Source organism: Eurosta solidaginis, chromosome 2 (genome assembly GCF_040869045.1).
Source record: "Eurosta solidaginis isolate ZX-2024a chromosome 2, ASM4086904v1, whole genome shotgun sequence".
NCBI classification, from domain to species: Eukaryota; Metazoa; Arthropoda; class Insecta; order Diptera; family Tephritidae; genus Eurosta; species Eurosta solidaginis.
In genome coordinates, this window is record NC_090320.1 from 117,128,785 (window position 1) to 117,150,110 (window position 21,326).

The 21,326-nt window shown below is 38.4% G+C and overlaps 1 protein-coding gene across 2 annotated transcripts in view; it reads left to right on the forward strand.

The window, feature by feature from the left end:
• gus (gustavus) overlaps positions 1-21,326 on the forward strand; it is a 336,617-nt gene that overhangs the window by 115,188 nt on the left and 200,103 nt on the right. Inside the window, exon 2 of one of the 2 annotated variants that reach the window (XM_067766117.1) lies at positions 8,975-9,048. The exons of the other annotated variant lie outside the window; for it this stretch is intronic. The gene's annotated coding sequence lies outside the window, so the exon portion shown is untranslated. The remainder of the gene's footprint in view (positions 1-8,974; positions 9,049-21,326) is intronic. 2 annotated transcript variants of the gene reach the window in all.

The window sequence follows — 21,326 nt, forward strand, 5'->3', positions numbered from 1 at the left end:
AGCAAGATATTGGTTGTGAAGTATCAGTGTTATTGTGAAGTATTTTAATAAAGGCCATTTTGCATTATTGAATATTGGAGCTATTTTATTCAACAGTTTAGCGATACGAACGTTAGCAGAAGGTCGCAAATAAGCGGAGTTTCACTAAATTCGTTGCAATATATTCCGCCCCAGTCAGATATTTCTATATATATAAAACATGCTTCCCTGGTGAGGTATTTTCTTTGTCTAGGTCTGTTGATTCTGTCATCGCGGCTGGTGATTTTAATTTGCCTTTTGTGTCTTGGAATCTTATTGATGGTTTGTTAGTGCCCACATCATCTTGCGATATATTCTATGAATTTCTAAATGCCTTTACAGATATTGGCCTCTATCAACTGAATAGGATTCATTATGAATTGAATATGGTAAATGCTTAGACTTAATTTTTTCAGATGACTCGTCGAATTGTTCAGTGAGTCGATGCGATCCAATAGTTCTGACCGAAGATGTATACCATCCGGCATCTGTCGCAGAATGGATGTGAAAATTGGACTTGTTTGATGGCAATGCTGCCATAGTGTCATCTATACCTGCCATAGTGTAGATCTATACAACGAGCTTTGGCAGTTGTCTAAATTTTTTCTTTCTACTATTCTAATTAAAAATTTTTTTCAATTAAGAAAAAATTTATTATAACAATAATAATGATAAAAAAAACATCAAAAAAAAAATAAAATAAAAAATAATCAATCAAAATTGTGTCTGATAATACTTTAGTACACAGACAATTGACGAATGCAGGAAAAGAGTAAAATTGTAATTCGCGCGCTTTTGTTAGTGGCATTAATACAAGACAGTATTGTTAAATACATTTCTTTTCACTTTGGAATTGCTTCCTCCAAATTAGCTTGCTTCAAGTTGACTAACAGATGTCGATAAAAACTCTCTCGTGAGAGTTTCATTTAAAATTCGTGTGTTTGCATCTGACTACAGCAAACTGTTCAACGCTGCGCTGTGGCCAACCAACGTAATTATTAAACCCTTCCGTTTTTTTTTTCCGAAGCCGGAGAAAATCCTGTAGTGTCGTAGACTTAACTAATTCCCTAAACAATTGTCCTAACGAGCAATTGCCTCTAAATTTGTCAGACAATACCACTCTCTGTGTTTATTATCAGAATGTTAGGGGTCTTAATACTAAATTAGTGGATATTTTCGTACAAAGTTATGACTTCAGTTACGAAGTACTGATTCTTACCGAGACATGGCTGAAACCATTGGTGTTTAATTTTGAAATTTTATCGGATTATTATGAAATCTTTAGGAAAGATCGTCTAAACAGAGTTGGTGGTGGAGTGTTGATTGCCGTGCATACCAAGTTTTCTGCGGAGGAAATGTATTTTGCGGACTCTAATGATGTTGAGTTCTTTTGCGTGAGAGTATAACAGTTACCTATTTACAAATGTTTTGTAGTATTATATTGTGACAAATATTAGCAACTCTAAGGGTTACTATCATCTCTAAGCCGATACTTAGCAGTGACTTGTATGTACATAAACAAATCAATCATTATGTCTACACATATGTACATGCCAGCAGTGGAGAGATGCTCACAAAAGTATGCAATCATCAGCAAAGTATTTCTCACATATACACATGCATATATCTGAGATGCTCGCAAAAGTAGGCAATTATCGGTGGAAGTATCACTCACATATACACGCGCATATGAGAATCTATAAACGTGCATCTGTAGTTTATAGCTGGTAAACAAGTAGTAAATTCTAGAAGTAGAAAAGCCTAGAAGTATGCGAACGAGACATCACAGAGTATAAAAGGAGTTAAAGCTGAGTAAGCAGTAATCATTCTGATTTAAGCAAGCTATTGGTTGTGAAGTATCAGTGTTATTGTGAAGTACTTCGAACTTCACGCACTGCTACGAGAGGTATTGGAGTTGGAAGGAATTAATGTGGACGAGTGTGTCTTTTATCCTGATGTGGAAGAGCCAGCGACTAAAATGGAGGAGAAGATAGAGACTCCGAATCCATTGACAAGTGTTGACACTAACGCGATACTAGCAGTTTTGAAGCAAATGTCGTCACAAATATCAACCGATATGGCATTTCAACTGGAAGAACAGAAGAAATATATGGCCTCCCAACTGGAATCACAGGAGACACGACAAGAAGCACGTTTTTCAGAAATGTCGTCACAAATAACATCGAAGATTGAAGCACAAGAAACGCGTATTTCAGAAATGTCGACACAGATTTTATCCAAGATTGAAGCACAGGAGGAGCGCTTATCATTGCAGGTGGCACAAATGTCTTCGCAGTTAGAAGCACAGAATACAAAAATTGTACAGCTCGAGGACAAACTGGATACCGAGATAGAAGCTTTGAGAGGTCGTATACAGGAGTTGCAAATAAATCGCCCAGCAGTTTCAGCGAGTAATCCAAAGGTAAAGACACCATCCTTTGATGGTTGTGTTCATTTCCAGGCCTTTAAGCTACAGTTTGAGAAGACCGCAGCAGTGAACAACTGGAATGCCGAAGATAAAGTTGCAGCTCTATTCGTAGCATTGAAGGGGCCAGCAGCCGAAATCCTACAGACGATTATCGAAGGGGAGTGGAACAACTATGAAGCATTGATGGTTGCTGTGGAACGACGTTACGGAAGCGAACACAGGAAGCAAATCTACCAAATAGAATTGCGAAACCGCTGCCAAAAGTTTAACGAGACTTTGCAGGAGTTTGCCTCGGACATTGAAAGATTGGCTCATCTTGCAAATGCGGACGCACCCGTGGAATACACTGAAAGGGTAAAAATCCAGAGCTTTATAAATGGCATACGGGACGAGCGACATACGCAAACCAAAAACCTACATTCACAGAAACGGTATCACATGCTCTGATTCAGGAAACAGCATCGGTTCTGTGTAAGCCAGCGTTCAAAGCACGCCGTATGGAGGTAGAAAGGCCAGACTGGGTGAACACAATATTGGAGGCGCTGAAAGGATCGCAAAAGCGGAGTGAAAGAGTTATCAAATGCTTCAAATGCGGGAAGCTCGTTCACATTGCACGTCATTGCGATCTTGATCTTAGTGGTTTCAACAGCATGGGTGGTCTTAATAACAAAGCTGGAGGGGATGAGCAAGAGCGAGTAAAATGTAGAGATCGAGAGCTAGCTCCAGCTATTGAATGTCATGTGATATCTGTGTCGCAAATTCGAAGCAAATCAAGCAGTCTTGCCGTCAGAGGGAATGTTGATGGCAAAGAACGTGTGCTGACTGTAGACACGGGCGCATCTCATTCCTTCATTCGATCTGATTTGGTCAACAGGAGAGTAAAGACATTACCTGGAGCAAGGTTGCGTACGGTCAGTGACGAGTATAACCAAGTTCGGGGAGAAGTCATCTGTGAAATCTTAATTGGGAAGGCCATGGTTCTACACAAATTCGTTGTGGCGGAGATTGTTGATGAAGTCATATTGGGAGTAGACTTCTTAGTTGACCATGACATCAGAATCGATATGCAGAGAAGGGTTATGCGTTATAAGAACCAGGATGTGCCACTTGTCTTCAGTTTGGAGAAAGGGTTCAGCAGCAATCGAGTACTGGTGGAGAAGACTCGACAAATACCACGAAAGCTAAAGGTAAAGGTTGATGGATCGAATGGGCCAAATAAAGCGAAATCAAAAGTACCTGCGAGAGAAACACTGGCGTTGACAAAACCAAATGGACGCACAAAAACGAATACGAGGGTAGTTTCAAGCCAGGGCGCACTACTGTTGTGAAATGTCGGAACGATACTGATTATGAAAAGCCAATCCGTCAAGCGCAAGCTCTGCGAAGTAGTTCATTGGCCAAAGAACAGAGTGTGAGGGAACGGCCCAGGGTAATGAGTAGAAAGATGAAACACAGGTACGATGAGAACAAAAATTCGGAAGGTTTCTTGGAGGGAGATTTGGTACTGTTATACAACCCTCACCGGCGGAAAGTTGTTCCATCCAAATTTCGGTGCAGTTGGGAAGGCTTATACAAAGTGGTGAAGAGGATCAGTGATACCATCTACCACATACAAACCATTGGGAAACCAAGAAATAGAAGGGTGGTTCATTTGGAGAGGCTAGCAGCGATTAGATCAGGAGATTTGTCTTATCGGGACTATCAGACTTAGGTGGAGGGCAGTGTGACGAATATTAGCAACACTAATCACTATCATCTCTAAGCCGATACTAAGCAGTGACTTGTATGTACATAAACAAATCAATCATTATGTCTACACATATGTACATGCTATCAGCGGAGATATGCTCACAAAAGTATGCAATCATCAGCAAAGTATTTCTCACATATACACATGCATATATCTGAGATGCTCAGTGGTGCTCGGTGGAAGTATCACTCACATATACACGCGCATGCGAGAAGCTATAAACGTGCATCTGTAGTTTATAGCTGATGAGTTTATAGCTGGTAAACAAGTAGTAAATTCTAGAAGAAGAAAGGCCTAGAAGTATGCGAACGAGACATCACAGAGTATAAAAGGAGTTAAAGCTGAGTAAGCAGTAATCAGTTAGATTTAAGCAAGATATTGGTTGTGAAGTATCAGTGTTATTGTGAAGTATTTTAATAAAGGCCATTTTGCATTATTGAATATTGGAGCTATTTTATTCAACAGTTTAGCGATACGAACGTTAGCAGAAGGTCGCAAATAAGCGGAGTTTCACTAAATTCGTTGCAATATATTCCGCCCCAGTCAGATATTTCTATATATATAAAACATGCTTCCCTGGTGAGGTATTTTCTTTGTCTAGGTCTGTTGATTCTGTCATCGCGGCTGGTGATTTTAATTTGCCTTTTGTGTCTTGGAATCTTATTGATGGTTTGTTAGTGCCCACATCATCTTGCGATATATTCTATGAATTTCTAAATGCCTTTACAGATATTGGCCTCTATCAAGTGAATAGGATTCATTATGAATTGAATATGGTAAATGCTTAGACTTAATTTTTTCAGATGACTCGTCGAATTGTTCAGTGAGTCGATGCGATCCAATAGTTCTGACCGAAGATGTATACCATCCGGCTCTGGCTTTATACTTCGATTATCTCCATGCACCGGAGCGTAGAACTATTACGAATGTGTGTTCTTGACGGTTTCTTTTCAGGAAGGCTAATCTGTCTCTGCTTATTGATGAGGTTTCCAAAATTTCTTGGCCCGCCTACGATGGAGATGTCGAAAGTAGTTGTACACAGTTTAACAATGCTTTATATGCGATATCTCACAAATGCGTACCTATAACTAACACCTCTTCAGCAATTCCAACTTCTACTTGGAGCTCTAAAGAACTCAAATATCTTAAAAATCGAAAAACGCGTTCTTTTAAGAGATTCAAATTAGCCGGATCAAGATGTGACTATACGGCATACTCCATTCTACGTCACAGGTACAATAGGCTACAGAGAAGATGTTTTGCGGATTACTTAAAAAAGATTAAGCATAAAATTTCCTCTAATCCAAAGTCGTTTTATTCGTTCGTGAACTCGAAAAGAAAAATCAAAAGGTTTCAAACCGTAATGAAGTTTAACGATCTAAGTTCTAATGATGACAATGAAACTGCCAATATGTTTGCCACCTTTAAATCTAATTACTCCACTGCCTATGGCTCCCCGCCATTGAATTATCCATTCAAACTGTCCTCGCTTAATTCATCATTTGTTCCGTATATTCATACGGAAGGCTTATTAAGACATCTGGAAAACCTAAAAATTGTTTGCTCTAGCGGACCTGATGAAATCCCATCTCTTGTGCTAAAAACGTGTGCTGAATTCCTGTATAAACAACTTACATGTCTTCTTAACGCAAGGGATATTTCCCAGAAAGTGGAAAGAGTCTTTTATAACAATATCTTGGATACCAGTATCATCCCCCATAATTGGAAAATTGCCACCATTATTCCAATACCAAAGCCAAATAAGAACTCTCTTTCAACCGACGAGTACCGCCACATTTCACTTCTCCCGTGTCTTTCCAAAGTTATGGAAAAGATAGTGGCAAATCGAATCGCATGGTTCACTGAAACACAACACCTCATCGAATCCAATCAAGTTGCTTTTAGACCCAACAGAGGCTGCACTGACGCTCTCCTCCACATTGATTTTTTTGTTACAAAAGCCCTCTCAGCCCGTAACCATGTATCCATTCTTTCGCTAGATTTCGAGAAAGCCTTCGATCGAATTGGCCCTCATGTAATCTTAAACCGCCTCCGCTCATGGGGAGTAGGCCCAAAAATATTTCACTTGGTTAAATCCCACCTAACTAATCGAAAGTTTCGAGTAAAAATTAGAAATGTATTCTCCGATGTATACCCACTGGAAAATGGTATCCCCCAGGGCTCACCATTATCAGTGATCCTGTTCAGCATAGCATTCAATGAAATAAGCAACATAATACAATCTAATAGTGCTGTAGAACATTGCCTTTGTGCAGACGATGTGTATATACTCTGCAAAAGAAGCAACAACATAGAAACCAAGTTAATCTTCAAAAACTTAATAAAGGATATCATAGACTGGGGCGATTACTCCGGTGCCATGATATCCTTAGAAAAAACTAAGAACTTTCACATATGTAGAAAACACTCATGCGATTTTCACAGCAATATTTTGACAATAAATAACGTAGAGATCGAAAATGTAAGGAGACTAAAAATCTTAGGTATCACATTCTCCCATAATTATAAGTGGATAAGTCACTTTACTAATTTTAAAAAAGTATTAGCTGCCAGAATTAACATTATTACGTACCTTGCTAGTAAAAATGCCATGTACGCATTAATACTCTTATATACTTAACAAAAACGTTAGTGCTTAGCAAAATTGACTATGGGCTCTTCCTATTTTGGAACTCTCCTAAATCAGCCATCAATATTATAAAGACAACATACCACCAAGCAGCACGAGCAAGCGTCTACGCATTTCGTACAACGCCCAAAAAAAACATCTTAGCTGAAGCCGGCTTACCAACTTTCGAAGAAAGAATATACCAAGTCCATGCAAGACTCGTACCCAAACTCCTCATTCCAACCAACTCGATTGTCGTTATGACATAAAAAATATTATCTGCGGGAAAGGACATCAAAGATTTCCTTCTACCATGAATCATATACTTGAAATCGCCATAAAGCTGGAGTTACCAAACCCAGTGGAGAACTAGCAAGCACAAAACCCAACATGGCAAATCAAAAAAACATCATGTGACTTTTCTCTATCTAAATTTAAAAAAAAGTTGTACGACACCAGAAGTTTTCCACACTATGTTCCAAGAGCGTAAAGAATACTACGAAGCACAAAACTGGACCTTGTGGTTCACAGGCGGTTCAAAATTAGACCAACTACCGGCGAGTTTCGCAGTAGTAGACACAAATGGTGGCCCCTTAGGGTGCAAACCCTACTGGACTGCGCGTCTGTTTTCACTGCAGAAGCAGTCGCAATCAGCTGCGCAATATCTATGGCGTCAGAAAACAACTATAAAACCCTCATATGCACCGACAGCAAGTCTGTCTTACAAGCTGCTCAAAACCCACTATCAGACTACGACGATAAGCAGAATTAGAGATGCACTCATTGACAAAGAGGCAACAATACGCCTACTTTGGATACCAGGCCACATCAATATACATAGAAAAGAAATGGCAGACAGAGCAGCAAAATTAGCTTCAAAAACCCCAGAAACAAAAAACGACACATGCGAAAGAAAAGACATGCGCACCACAATTAAATGACACCTACACGCCAAAATAAAACGAGAATGGCAAGACTACACGCACCATCATCACACTGCCATAAACAGAGAATTTACAACTCCAAAAAACCCGACCGGCATTTCGAAATCGCGCACAAAACTTTTCACGTCTACGCCTTGGCCATACTGTGGACACCCATGCACATCTCCTTACCGGTGAACCAGCGCCAGTCTGCGCACACTGCGGCGATACCATGTCATTAAAACACATATTCATAGACTGCCCTGCTTTAATAGATGTCAGAAACCAATACCTCAAAAAAAAAACTGGACTGAACTCCTAAAAAATGCAACCATTAAGAATATTACCTCTATCTACGACTTCATAAGACACATCAGAGCCTGAGTTTGAGTGATCTAAAAGTTTATTTTTACATTAATGTATATACGTATATACTATTTTTACTTATATATTATATATCTACACCTAGCTTTTTTTATATAATGCAACCTAGTAAACTTTACATATAATATTTCTCAAAGAGCTGATAGCCCTGGCAGATAATGCTCCTTTAATGTTAACATGTTAATTTAATTAATTTGTTAATAAATAATAATAATAATAATAAATAGCTACTTTTTCAAAAATTAATTAAATGTAGTAATTCATAATTACATTACAAATCTTAATCATAATCTCTGGAAATATGAAAGTTTTGATTTGCATCTGTTAACAATAAAACGTGCGATATGATTGTGCGTGGTTGTGGTGTTGATTATTTATGCTGTATGTAAATATGTGGCCGCCGTGGTGTGATGGTAGCGTGCTCCGCCTGCCACACCGGAGATCCTGGGTTCACGCCCCGGGCAAAGCTATATCAAAAATCTTAGAAACAAGTTTTTTCAATTAGAAGAAAATTTTTCTAAGCGGGTTCGCCCCTCGGCAGTGTTTGGCAAGCACTCCGAGTGTATTTCTGCCATGAAAAGCTCTCAGTGAAAAGTCATCTGCCTTGCAGATGTCGTTCGGAGTCGGCATAAAACAAGTAGGTCCCATCCAGCCAATTTGTAGGTAAAATAAGAGGAGCACGACGCAAATTGGAAGAGAAGCTCGGCCTTAAAACTCTTCGGAGGTTATCGCGCCTTACATTTATTATATTTATTTATGTAAATATGTACTATAAAAATGTTTCAATATATTTGAACAAATTCTAAAGTCATCCTTGAAAACTTTGTTTTCATAAATTTCAGACACTGATTTGGATTGCTCTTGCCTACAACATATCCAAAAGAGTTAAAAATCGGAGACAGAATCTTTCTAGGCGGTGAGTTTATTACTAATTGTGCACACTATAATAAAGAACAAAGAGGTTTAGATCTCTCAGAAAGTCGTTAATTATCCATAAACAATATTAGGACCGTATCCTTGTAACCGTTTTAAAACGGTGTTTATCTGAACAGTGGTGCACAAAAGGTAGCAAAGCTTCGCATATAAACGCAGCATTGTAAAAAATTTGAACATAGAATTTATGCGTGAGATAGATGTTAACTCTCCCCCTCTCTTTAATGCAATAGCTCGGCAATTTAAGTTCCATCGTTACCGTTTTTTCAAAAGATGGTAAAATCACAAAATTTAGTATACATAGCTAAGGACTGTTTTGAAAACAAAGATCACACTTTTTATTACTTCTCGCAGTGTATGTGTCAGAACATTATGGGTAAAGCACTGTTATAGCACATTTACACTGCGCCAAATTGGTCATCTTGGGTGGAAAATTCCAAAAGAGACGCATTTCCTCATACAAACCGCGTTTATGAAATGATTCATTTTATCGCATTTCCTAGAAATACAATCCGGACATCCGATGCCCTCGCACTTTTGACATTTTCTTACTAAAGGAAACCCGACAAGAGCACAATGGTTAACACTAGAGACTCTTTAATACACCAATGCACGCATGATCCATTTTAAAGTTTCATTTATCTGGTGTTTTTAAACGGTTTTATTTAGCTTGACTCTGAATAGCGGCCGGCCGTTGTTTACGAATTTTGTAATTAAAATTAAAGTAACTTCCCGATAAACTACAAGCTTACAATGATGACAATGCAATAATAAGAAAAAAACTCCGGTAGGTGGCGCATGGATCGAAATATTTAAAAAAATCGTATTTGTAGTCCGATTTGGTTCATATATGGAAAACATAATACATACATGCATAGAAAGGAACCTATGAAAAAACGCCGCTAGGTGGCGCAAGATCGAGATATAAAAAATCGTATTTGGCTAAGAGCGGGTAAATTTTTTTTTCCATCAGGAGTATAGCAAAAACGTTATCTACAGATGATTCTAAGAAAAATTGTTGAAAACACCATAGCTGTAAGTCCGATTTCGAGTCCCCGACTTTTGCAAAATATATATTTTGCCATATGAATGTAGGGTTTGGCCAAAAAATCTTCGTAGCTTCTGATATTTTACGTACATTTCAGAATCTGTATTAATATATATAGTGTCTTTGAATTTTAGTAGAGATATCAGGCTTAAATTATGAGAAATTAGCCAAAAATGAACTTTTAACTACTATATTATAATTTTTATTAAATTTCTTATGGTAATTTTTTTTTCTTTACAGCTAAAATAAGTTCAGAACATTTCCAACAACTTTGAATATTCAATTATTATAAGCCGGTGTTAAGCTCATGAATTCTTAATAATAAGTATAAATTGAACACACCATTAAAAACAAACAAACATAAATATGTAACACTGAGCGCGAGTTTACAAAGCTTCTCATTCGCAACGAAAAAGAAACTTTACGAAAACAAATCTACATACACACAAATTAATAGAGTCAGAATGTCTCAGTTGTATTGTTAGTGTAGAAATAAGATAAACTGAATGAAGCAAGGAGACAAATAGAAGCAGGATAGCCTAGTGGTTAAGGCAACTGCAGTTTGACCGTGTGATTCGCTGTTCGAATGTCGGTGAAACCTTTGATAACATTACGAAATTGCCTGACGATGAATTCGTGGCGGCTTTCGAAATGGTACCATCGCAATATGCCAGTAAATGTTTCTTTCTTTCTTTTCAGTTTCTCTTAGAAAAACATAATAATGGAATATTCAATTATTATAAGCCAGTGTTAAGCTCATGAATTCTTAATAATAAGTATAAATTTAACACACCATTAGAATCAAACGAACATAAATATGTAAAACTGAGCCCGAGTTTAAAAGCTTCTCATTCGCAACGAAAAAGAAACTTTGCAAAAACAAATCTACATACACACAAATTAATAGAGGTAGAATGTCTCAGTTGTGTTGTTAGTGTAGAAATAAGATAAACTGAATTAAGAAAGAAGACAAATATAAGCAGGATAGTGGTTAAGGCAACTGCAGTTTCACCGTGTGATTCGCGGTTCGAATCTCGGTGAAACCTTTGATAACACTACGAAATTGCCTGACGATGAATTCGTGGCGGTTTTCGAAATGGTACCATCGCAATATGCCAGTAAATGTTTCTTTTTTCTTTTCAGTTTCTCTTAGAAAAACAATAATTGAATATTCAATTATTATAAGCCGGTTTTAAGCTATATTATAATTTTTATCAAATTTCTCATGGTAAATTTTTTTTCTATACAGCTAAAATAAGTTCAGAACATTTCCAACAACTTTGAATATTCAATTATTATAAGCCGGTTTTAAGCGCATGAATTCTTAATAATAGGTATAAATTGAACACACCATTAAAAACAAACAAACAGAAATATGTAAAACTGAGCCCGAGTTTACAAAGCTTCTCATTCGCAATGAAAAAGAATCTTTACGAAAACAAATCTACATACACACAAATTAATAGAGGCAGAATGTCTCAGTTGTGTTGTTAGAGTAGAAATAAGATAAACTGAATGAAGCAAGGAGACAAATAGAAGCAGGGTAGCCTAGTGGTTAAGGCAACTGCAGTTTCACCATGTGATTCGCGGTTCGAATCTCGGTGAAACCTTTGATGACATTACGAAATTGCCTGACGATGAATTCGTGGCGTTTTTCGAAATGGTACCATCGCAATATGCCAGTAAATGTTTCTTTCTTTCTTTTCAGTTTCTCTTAGAAAAACGTAATAATTGAATATTCAATTATTATAAGCCGGTGTTAAGCTCATGAATTCTTAATAAGTACAAATTGAACACACCATTAGAAACAAACAAACATAAATATGTAAAACTGAGCCGGAGTTTACAAAGCTTCTCATTCGCAACGAAAAAGAAACTTTACAAAAACAAATCTACATACACACAAAACAAACATTCATTCGCAATGAAAAAGAATCTTTACGAAAACAAATCTACATACACACAAATTAATAGAGGCAGAATGTCTCAGTTGTGTTGTTAGAGTAGAAATAAGATAAACTGAATGAAGCAAGGAGACAAATAGAAGCAGGGTAGCCTAGTGGTTAAGGCAACTGCAGTTTCACCATGTGATTCGCGGTTCGAATCTCGGTGAAACCTTTGATGACATTACGAAATTGCCTGACGATGAATTCGTGGCGTTTTTCGAAATGGTACCATCGCAATATGCCAGTAAATGTTTCTTTCTTTCTTTTCAGTTTCTCTTAGAAAAACGTAATAATTGAATATTCAATTATTATAAGCCGGTGTTAAGCTCATGAATTCTTAATAAGAAGTATAAATTGAACACACCATTAGAAACAAACAAACATAAATATGTAAAACTGAGCCGGAGTTTACAAAGCTTCTCATTCGCAACGAAAAAGAAACTTTACAAAAACAAATCTACATACACACAAATTAATAGAGGCAGAATGTCTCAGTTGTTTTGTTAGTGTAGAAATAAGATAAACTGAATTAAGCAAGGAGACAAATACAAGCAGGATAGCCTAGTGAGGCAACTGCAGTTTCATCGTGTGATTCGCGGTTCGAATCTCGGTGAAACCTTTGATAACATTACGAAACTGCCTGACGATGAATTCGTGGAGTTTTTCGAAATGGTACTATCGCAATATGCCAGTAAATGTTTCTTTCTTTCTTTTCAGTTTCTCTTAGAAAAACATAATAACTGAATATTCAATTATTATAAGTTCATGAGTTCTTAATAATATGAATAATTTTACATTGGAAAATGTAAATGCAAGTTAAAAACAACAGAATGCTCATGTGGTTTAATACCAAACCATTTAAAAGAATTTATGATGGACCAACATAATGATAGAAAATTCACAATACGTGAATATATGGATAAAATTGTAGAATAAACACCTACAACAATACCAACAATGCCGACAGTTAGTGATGATCCAACATACGAACCACTTGGAACAGATATGGAAACATGTGAAGCACAAATTGCAAATGAAGCAGTTGCAGAAGTATCTGTTACAATGAAACGAGGACATGTAATGATTTCGAGTCAGCAACTTCTATTTTTTACAGTTGTTTCGATGGCTTCTTTGAATGCTGTGTGCCTCTTCGTCATTGCAATGCTGGAACGGGCAAACCGTTCTAATTGTATTCTAGATCCTGTCATAGATATAGATACTGTTCTGAAGAGTCTTCTGGAGTTGAAACCAATTTCGTCTCCGGGTCCAGATGGTATTCCTAGTTGTGTTCTAAAGTTTTGATCTGTCAACTTATCTAAGCCGATCCTTAAATTATTTACACACTCTCTTGAGTCTTCTGTATTCCCTTCAATTTGGTAGCGATCATTTACTAAGAAAGGTAGTAGGTCCAATATCGAGAACTACACGGCCATAGCTAAACTTTCGGCTATGCCTAAAATGTTTGAAAAGATCATCACCTGCCAAATTCAATATATATGTACTTCTTTATTATCACCCAGCCAACATGGTTTTGTGCGTAGAAGATCAACCACAACCAACTTGTTTGAGTTCACCTCCCTAGTCATGGATGGATTTTTATCCAATAAGCAAACCGATGTTATTTATACCGACTTCAGGAAAGCATTTGATTCTGTTAATCATGAGCTTTTAACTCATAAACTTGGCTTACTGGGTTTTCCGAAGGATTTATTACTTTCGCTTCGCAGCTATCTCTTAAATAGAACTCAGCGAGTTATGTTCAAAAACAGTCTCTCAGAGTTGATAGAAGTAACTTCTGGTGTGCCTCAGGGTAGCCATTTGGGCCCACTACTTTTAACCCTCTTTATAAATGATTTACCAATGGTTATCTCGTATTCCCGTGCTCTAATGTATGCAGATGATGTTAAACTATGCTATACATACTTGCCTTCTGACTCTTTCCGTTTGGATCTACTTCAGGCCGATTTGGACTCATTTCAATTATGGTGTACAGTAAATCTACTAGTTTTGAACTGCTGCAAATGTAAACTAATAACATTTCTCAGAGTCAACCCAGTTTTAAAATCCTATATGCTAGATCGTGCTTCCATGGAGCGTATATCTGTAATATGTGACTTAGGTGTTCTCTTTGATGCGAAATTGAGCTTTAACATGCATATTTCATCTATCGTAAACAAAGCATCGGGTGTACCCGGATATATTAAAAGATGGGCTAAAGAACTTGATGATCCTTATTTAACCAAGACCCTTTACACATCATTGGTACGCCCTATACTTGAGTATTGTTCCTGTATTTGGTCCCCGGGGTATAAAATCATATAGGTCGAATTGAATCGGTACAGGATCAGTTTCTAATCTTCGCTTTACGCGGTCTTAACTGGGACTAAAATCATCATCTTCCGCCTTATAGAAATAGACTTCTTCTCATTAGTTTGCCAACTTTAGAGAATAGAAGAACATTACTCGGGGTAATGTTCCTTCATAAACTGATTATCGGTGAGATAGACTCCACTGACCTAGTAAGCAGACTGCATTTTTCTGTTCCTGCGAGAACCACAAGACACTATGTACTCTTGCATTTACCCATTCTCCGGCGTAATTTTGCCAAATTTAGCCCTCTTCGCAATTGGTGCTCGCGCTATAATGAACTGTACAACTGTATTAGTTTTGAGTATTCGATTGCTGCTATCCGTAAGGAAATACTCTCACGTCTGGCATGGTATTTTTCAAAGATTTTTAAATAAGATGTCAATTTTAGTTCAATATTAATTTTAACTAATTTTTATTTTTGATTTGATTTATGTATTAATTAAAATTTAACTTAATTAATTTGAGTGTTTATTATTTAAGTTTTTACTTTAAATTTTGTTTTTACACATGTTTTTTTCCTTGTAATTTGTTTTGTATCTTATATCCAGTAGTCGACCGTTTTGTGTCTGTGTTGACTTTAATAAATAAATAAATAAATGAGAGAAAAAAATTAAAGCTAGAGATGAAGAGCTTCGTAAACGATATATAGATTCCAGCATAACTGTATTTTCTTTCGATGGCAGGAAAAATTATTTATTAACTGGAGAGAAAATTAATGAGAAATTTCATACAAATATGTAAAAGAACCTCATTTAGTTGTTTAAAAGAGCCTAATGCTGAATTATTTGGTGGTGGATGTCACAACCGATCAGTACGGACACCACATAACATAACTCAGTTGGGATAAGTTACCAGTACGGCGACACACCATTCTTTTGTCATCTCTACACTTATTTTCATTTGTAATCTCTAAATTTTCACATTTTTCATTGGACTCTGTGGGTCGAAAAAAATCGGGGTTGAATCTATTTTATTGTTTGGTTCATCACGCCATCGCCACATCAACCATTTTGCTGAAGGGTAAAGGTGAGTGATTTGCTTCGCGAGATATGACCCGGTCGATGAACTTTGTAGACCCTGTACCATCATATCACTCTCGCTGTTTACTGATAAGTCTTATGTCACTCCAGGCGAACTCTGTTGTCAATGTGCGTTGTCTTTGATATCGTTTCGGGCTCAATTGACTGTTCTTACCTCCTCATTAAAATTCGTCTTAATGTACCCTGTCGTATCCTTCGTTGTAACGATTTGTTTTACATGGGTGTTGCTAGAACGGTTTATACAATGAATGGTCCCCTTAGGAGGACACTTTCTCAATTTAATGCTTATTCCTATTCCTTGGCGTTTGATTTTAGTTGTAGTAAATTTACATTTGAGAACCTGATAGTCAGATACTTGTCAAAAGTTAACTATACTTTTTATATAAACTATGTAAACTTGAAGTTTTGTATATTAACAGTCTATAAACACCTTGTTTGTTGATTAAATAAATAAATATAAATATAATCCAGCCGATCTCAACAGTCGGGGTTTAACCATTGCCGAATTGCGCGATTCTTCACTATGGTGGCACGGACTTCAATTTCTCTCTTTGTCTCAAGCGGAATGGCCAAACTCATCATAGGAACTTTATGACGACGATGAATCCGAACTTCGTGCACGATTCAAAACCATAAACCTTACTACGAAAGAAGAGTATGGATTGGAAACACTCCTTAAACGATTTTCGAACTTAAATCGTATGCTGTCGCATACGCCATCCGCTTTGTGAAAATTGTGAGGTCTTCAATCAAACTCAAACGGCAACGGCCATCAATTGCAATGCTTTCGAACCCGATGAGCCAACTAATTCAACACATCCCTCCTCCTACAGTTATCGAAATTCAACATAGCGAACTGTCACTCATCCGGATCCAATCCACGGAATTCTCATCCGAGCTCAAAACAGTTCACACTAAGCAATCAATTCCAAAATCTAGCAAACTATTTCGTCTTAATCCATTTATTGACGATAATAATATTCTTCGTGCCAATGGCCGCTTGGAAAATGCTTTTATGTCGTTTGAAGAGAAATTTCCAATAATACCACCATCAAAGAGCCACCTCGCGACGTTAATCGTATACCATTTTCATCGCCTCACGTTACATAGAGGGCCCCAAGTCACCGTCAATCAAATTCGACAAATTTATTGGATTTTAGATGAGCGCAATCTTGCACGTCGTCTCATCCGAAGCTGTGTAATTTGTTTCAAGGCGCGTCCAGTTTTAACACACTACAACACTCGACCATTCGCTTCGACTATCATCGATTACGCAGGTCCATATGATATTCGTTCCTCAAGAGGTCGCGGTCAACAGTCATACAAAGGCTACGTCGCTGTGTTTACTAGCATTACCACCAAAGCAGTTCACTCTCGACTCAAACCTTCCAACACGCATTCGACCGTTTTGTGGCGAGGCGAGGATTTTGCCACGACGTATTCAGTGACAGCGGAACAAATTTTGTTGGTGCTTATAATGAGAAAGAAGTCAATCCCAATATCTATCAGTAGCAAAGGAAATTATCCCAGCTCTCACGAATCGACATATTCAATGGCATTTTAGCCCACCCGGTGCTCCTCATTTTATTGGTTTAGCTGAAGCGGCGGTGAAATCCATGAAATTTCACTTGTCTAGAGTCATCGGAAAGGCCAAACTGACCTTTGAGCAGTTCTCAACCGTCCTGACCCGCATTGAGGCGGTGCTAAATTCGAGACCAATTTCACCAATTACGGATAATCCCAAGGACTTTACTGCATTAACGCCTGGACACTTCCTCACGGGCAACGCCCTTCTATCTCGACCTCAACCACCATGTGAATCGAATCCAATTAAACAACATCAACTAATGGACCAAATGGTTCAACACTTTTGGCAGCGATTCAAAGAGTATATTTTGTCTACTATGCAGATCCGTACTAAATGGCAAGAAAGGAAACCGAACATTAAGGAAACCGATTTGGTTATCATCAATGATGTTCGCTTTCCAGTTGGTCATTGGTCACGGGACGCGTGGTCTCGTTGCATCTCGGAAGCGATGAGCTTATTCGCGTGGAACAGTCAAGACAGCCACGGGCATGTTCAAAAGACCGATCGCAAAGCCCGCTTTGGTCCCCATCGTTGCTCCTTAACCTGTTTAACTATTGCCACACGAATTTGGTTCAGTCACTTATTCTCTTCTCCGAGTCACGCCATGTAGATTAATATACAACCAGTTTAACGTAAGACTAATGCCAACAATGTTGCCATGGCCGAGAGAATGTCGTTTTTGTTGTAGCAGTGCTTCGCCCCATCAAATAGGTGCGACCGATCACAAATTGTCATCAATATCCTCTAACGGGAGTCCAAGGAAACTTGCTGTTTCAACAGGGGTGGACCATAATGTGAGGGGTGTTAGAGGCGTTGGTCCCACATTACAATTAAAGAGATGGTTGATGTCATGTGGGGACATATTGCAAGCAGGGCATACATTTTGTATGTCGGGGTTGATTCTGGATAGGAAAGAGTTTAACCTGTTAAAGTATCCAGATCGACGTTGAGCTAGAGTGCCTCGCGTTTCCTTGGGGAGTGTGCGTTCCTCTTCCGCATGTTTTGGGTACTGTTTTTTGAGTACTGGATTCACCGAGCAATTCCTGGCATAAAGGTCCGACGCCTGTTTGTGGAGTTCACTGAAGACCTGCTTGTGTTTTTTTGCTTCATACGGCTGAGTTCTCAGGTGCCGTATTTCCTCATAATGCTTACGGAGATGACTCCTTAAGCCTCTGGGCGGTGTTGGCTCATCAATTGGATGTCTGCTGGGATGCCCAGGTTTCTGGGTATTCAACAGGAACTGTTTGGTTAGCATCTCATTTCTCTCCCTGATGGGGAGTATTCTCGCCTCATTATGTAGATGGTGTTCTGGGGACATGAGAAGACAGCCCCTGGCGGTTCTGAGAGCAGTATTTTGGCAGGCCTGTAGCTTCTTCCAGTAAGTAGCTTTTAAGCTTGGCGACCATATAGGGGCGCGTAGCATGCAATCGGCTGGCCAATTGCTTTGTATGTGGTAATGAGCGTTTCTTTGTCTTTTCCGAAGTACAGCCAGCAAGAGATTTGAGGATTTTATTACGGCACTGGATTTTCGGTACAACTGCGGCTGCATGCTCACCAAAATGTAGATCCTGATCAAACGTCACACCCAAGATTTTGAGGTGTAGGACAGTCGGCAGCGTAGTGCCATCGACGTGGATGTTCAAAATGGTCGACATTTGGGACGTCCATAGTGTAAATAAGGTCGCGGAGAATTCATTCGGTGATAATGCCAGGTTTCGCGAGGCGAAAAACTGGAAAGATCAGGGAGGTATCCGTTTATTCTGTTGTAAAGCTCATCGATCTTTGGGCCTGGGCCTGTGGCCATTATTGTGCAGTCATAGGCGTAGGAAACGATAGTAACTCCTTCTGGTGGCGAAGGTAGCTTTGATATGTAGAAGTTAAGCAAAAGTGGGGATAGGACACCACACTGTGGCACCCCTTGTTTAATTCTTCTTGGTTTTGATAATTCGTTTCTAAATTTCACCGATGCCTGCCGACCACCCAGATAATTTGCGGTCCACCTATTAAGACATGGGGAAGGGTAGACCCTTCCAAGTCTTGCAGTAACGTGCCATGGTTGACCGTATCAAAAGCTTTTGATAGGTCTAGCGCAACGAGTACTGTTCTATGGTGGGGGTTTTGATTGAAATCGCAATTTATCTGGGTGCTAATGGCATTTAGCGCGGTGGTGGTGCTATGGAGTTTTCTAAAGCCATGCTGATGACAGGCAGGCTGTAAATTTGCTTTGAAGTAGGGGAGCAAAATGGCTTCAAGCGTTTTGGCTACTGACGATAGGAGAGATATCGGGCGATATGACTCTCCTATGTTAGCTGGTTTCCCAGGCTTTAGTAGAGGGACCACCTTGGCCATTTTTCAATTTTCGGGAATGACAAAGGTGGAAAGAGACAGGTTGAAGACATGCGCTAAATATTTGAAACCCTCCTTCCCTAGGCTTTTAAGCATCGGCATGGCTATGCCGTCTGGGCCAACTACCTTGGATGGTTTAGCATGACCGATGGCATCCTCAACCTCTTTGGCGGTGATGGTAATTGAAGACGCGCTGAATTTATGTTTATGTGCGTGTCTGTTGGCCCTCCGTCGATCTTTGTCGACCGTAGAATGCACTATATATTGTCGAGAAAAAGCGCTCGCGCATTTTTTCGCATCCGACAGAGCTTTATCGCCAAAGGCGATGGAGATTTTGTCATTGTGCTTAGACTGATTCGATAGGGTCTTTACGGTGCACCAAAGCTTACCTACATCGGCAGAGAGGTTACAACCGCTTAGGTGCTCCTCCCATTTCGCCCGCTTGTGTTCCTCCACAAGCGATCTGATGCGTTGGTTTATATCCCTTATTTGGGGGTCGCCAAATGTAAACTAATAACATTTCTCAGAGTCAACCCAGTTTTAAAATCCTATATGCTAGATCGTGCTTCCATGGAGCGTATATCTGTAATATGTGACTTAGGTGTTCTCTTTGATGCGAAATTGAGCTTTAACATGCATATTTCATCTATCGTAAACAAAGCATCGGGTGTACCCGGATATATTAAAAGATGGGCTAAAGAACTTGATGATCCTTATTTAACCAAGACCCTTTACACATCATTGGTACGCCCTATACTTGAGTATTGTTCCTGTATTTGGTCCCCGGGGTATAAAATCATATAGGTCGAATTGAATCGGTACAGGATCAGTTTCTAATCTTCGCTTTACGCGGTCTTAACTGGGACTAAAATCATCATCTTCCGCCTTATAGAAATAGACTTCTTCTCATTAGTTTGCCAACTTTAGAGAATAGAAGAACATTACTCGGGGTAATGTTCCTTCATAAACTGATTATCGGTGAGATAGACTCCACTGACCTAGTAAGCAGACTGCATTTTTCTGTTCCTGCGAGAACCACAAGACACTATGTACTCTTGCATTTACCCATTCTCCGGCGTAATTTTGCCAAATTTAGCCCTCTTCGCAATTGGTGCTCGCGCTATAATGAACTGTACAACTGTATTAGTTTTGAGTATTCGATTGCTGCTATCCGTAAGGAAATACTCTCACGTCTGGCATGGTATTTTTCAAAGATTTTTAAATAAGATGTCAATTTTAGTTCAATATTAATTTTAACTAATTTTTATTTTTGATTTGATTTATGTATTAATTAAAATTTAACTTAATTAATTTGAGTGTTTATTATTTAAGTTTTTACTTTAAATTTTGTTTTTACACATGTTTTTTTCCTTGTAATTTGTTTGTATCTTATATCCAGTAGTCGACCGTTTTGTGTCTGTGTTGACTTTAATAAATAAATAAATAAATGAGAGAAAAAAATTAAAGCTAGAGATGAAGAGCTCGTAAACGATATATAGATTCCAGCATAACTGTATTTTCTTTCGATGGCAGGAAAAATTATTTAATTAACTGGAGAGAAAATTAATGAGAAATTTCATACAAATATGTAAAAGAACCTCATTTAGTTTGTTTAAAAGAGCCTAATGCTGAATTATTTGGTGGTGGATGTCACAACCGATCAGTACGGACACCACATAACATAACTCAGTTGGGATAAGTTACCAGTACGGCGACACACCATTCTTTTGTCATCTCTACACTTATTTTCATTTGTAATCTCTAAATTTTCACATTTTTCATTGGACTCTGTGGGTCGAAAAAAATCGGGGTTGAATCTATTTTATTGTTTGGTTCATCACGCCATCGCCACATCAACCATTTTGCTGAAGGGTAAAGGTGAGTGATTTGCTTCGCGAGATATGACCCGGTCGATGAACTTTG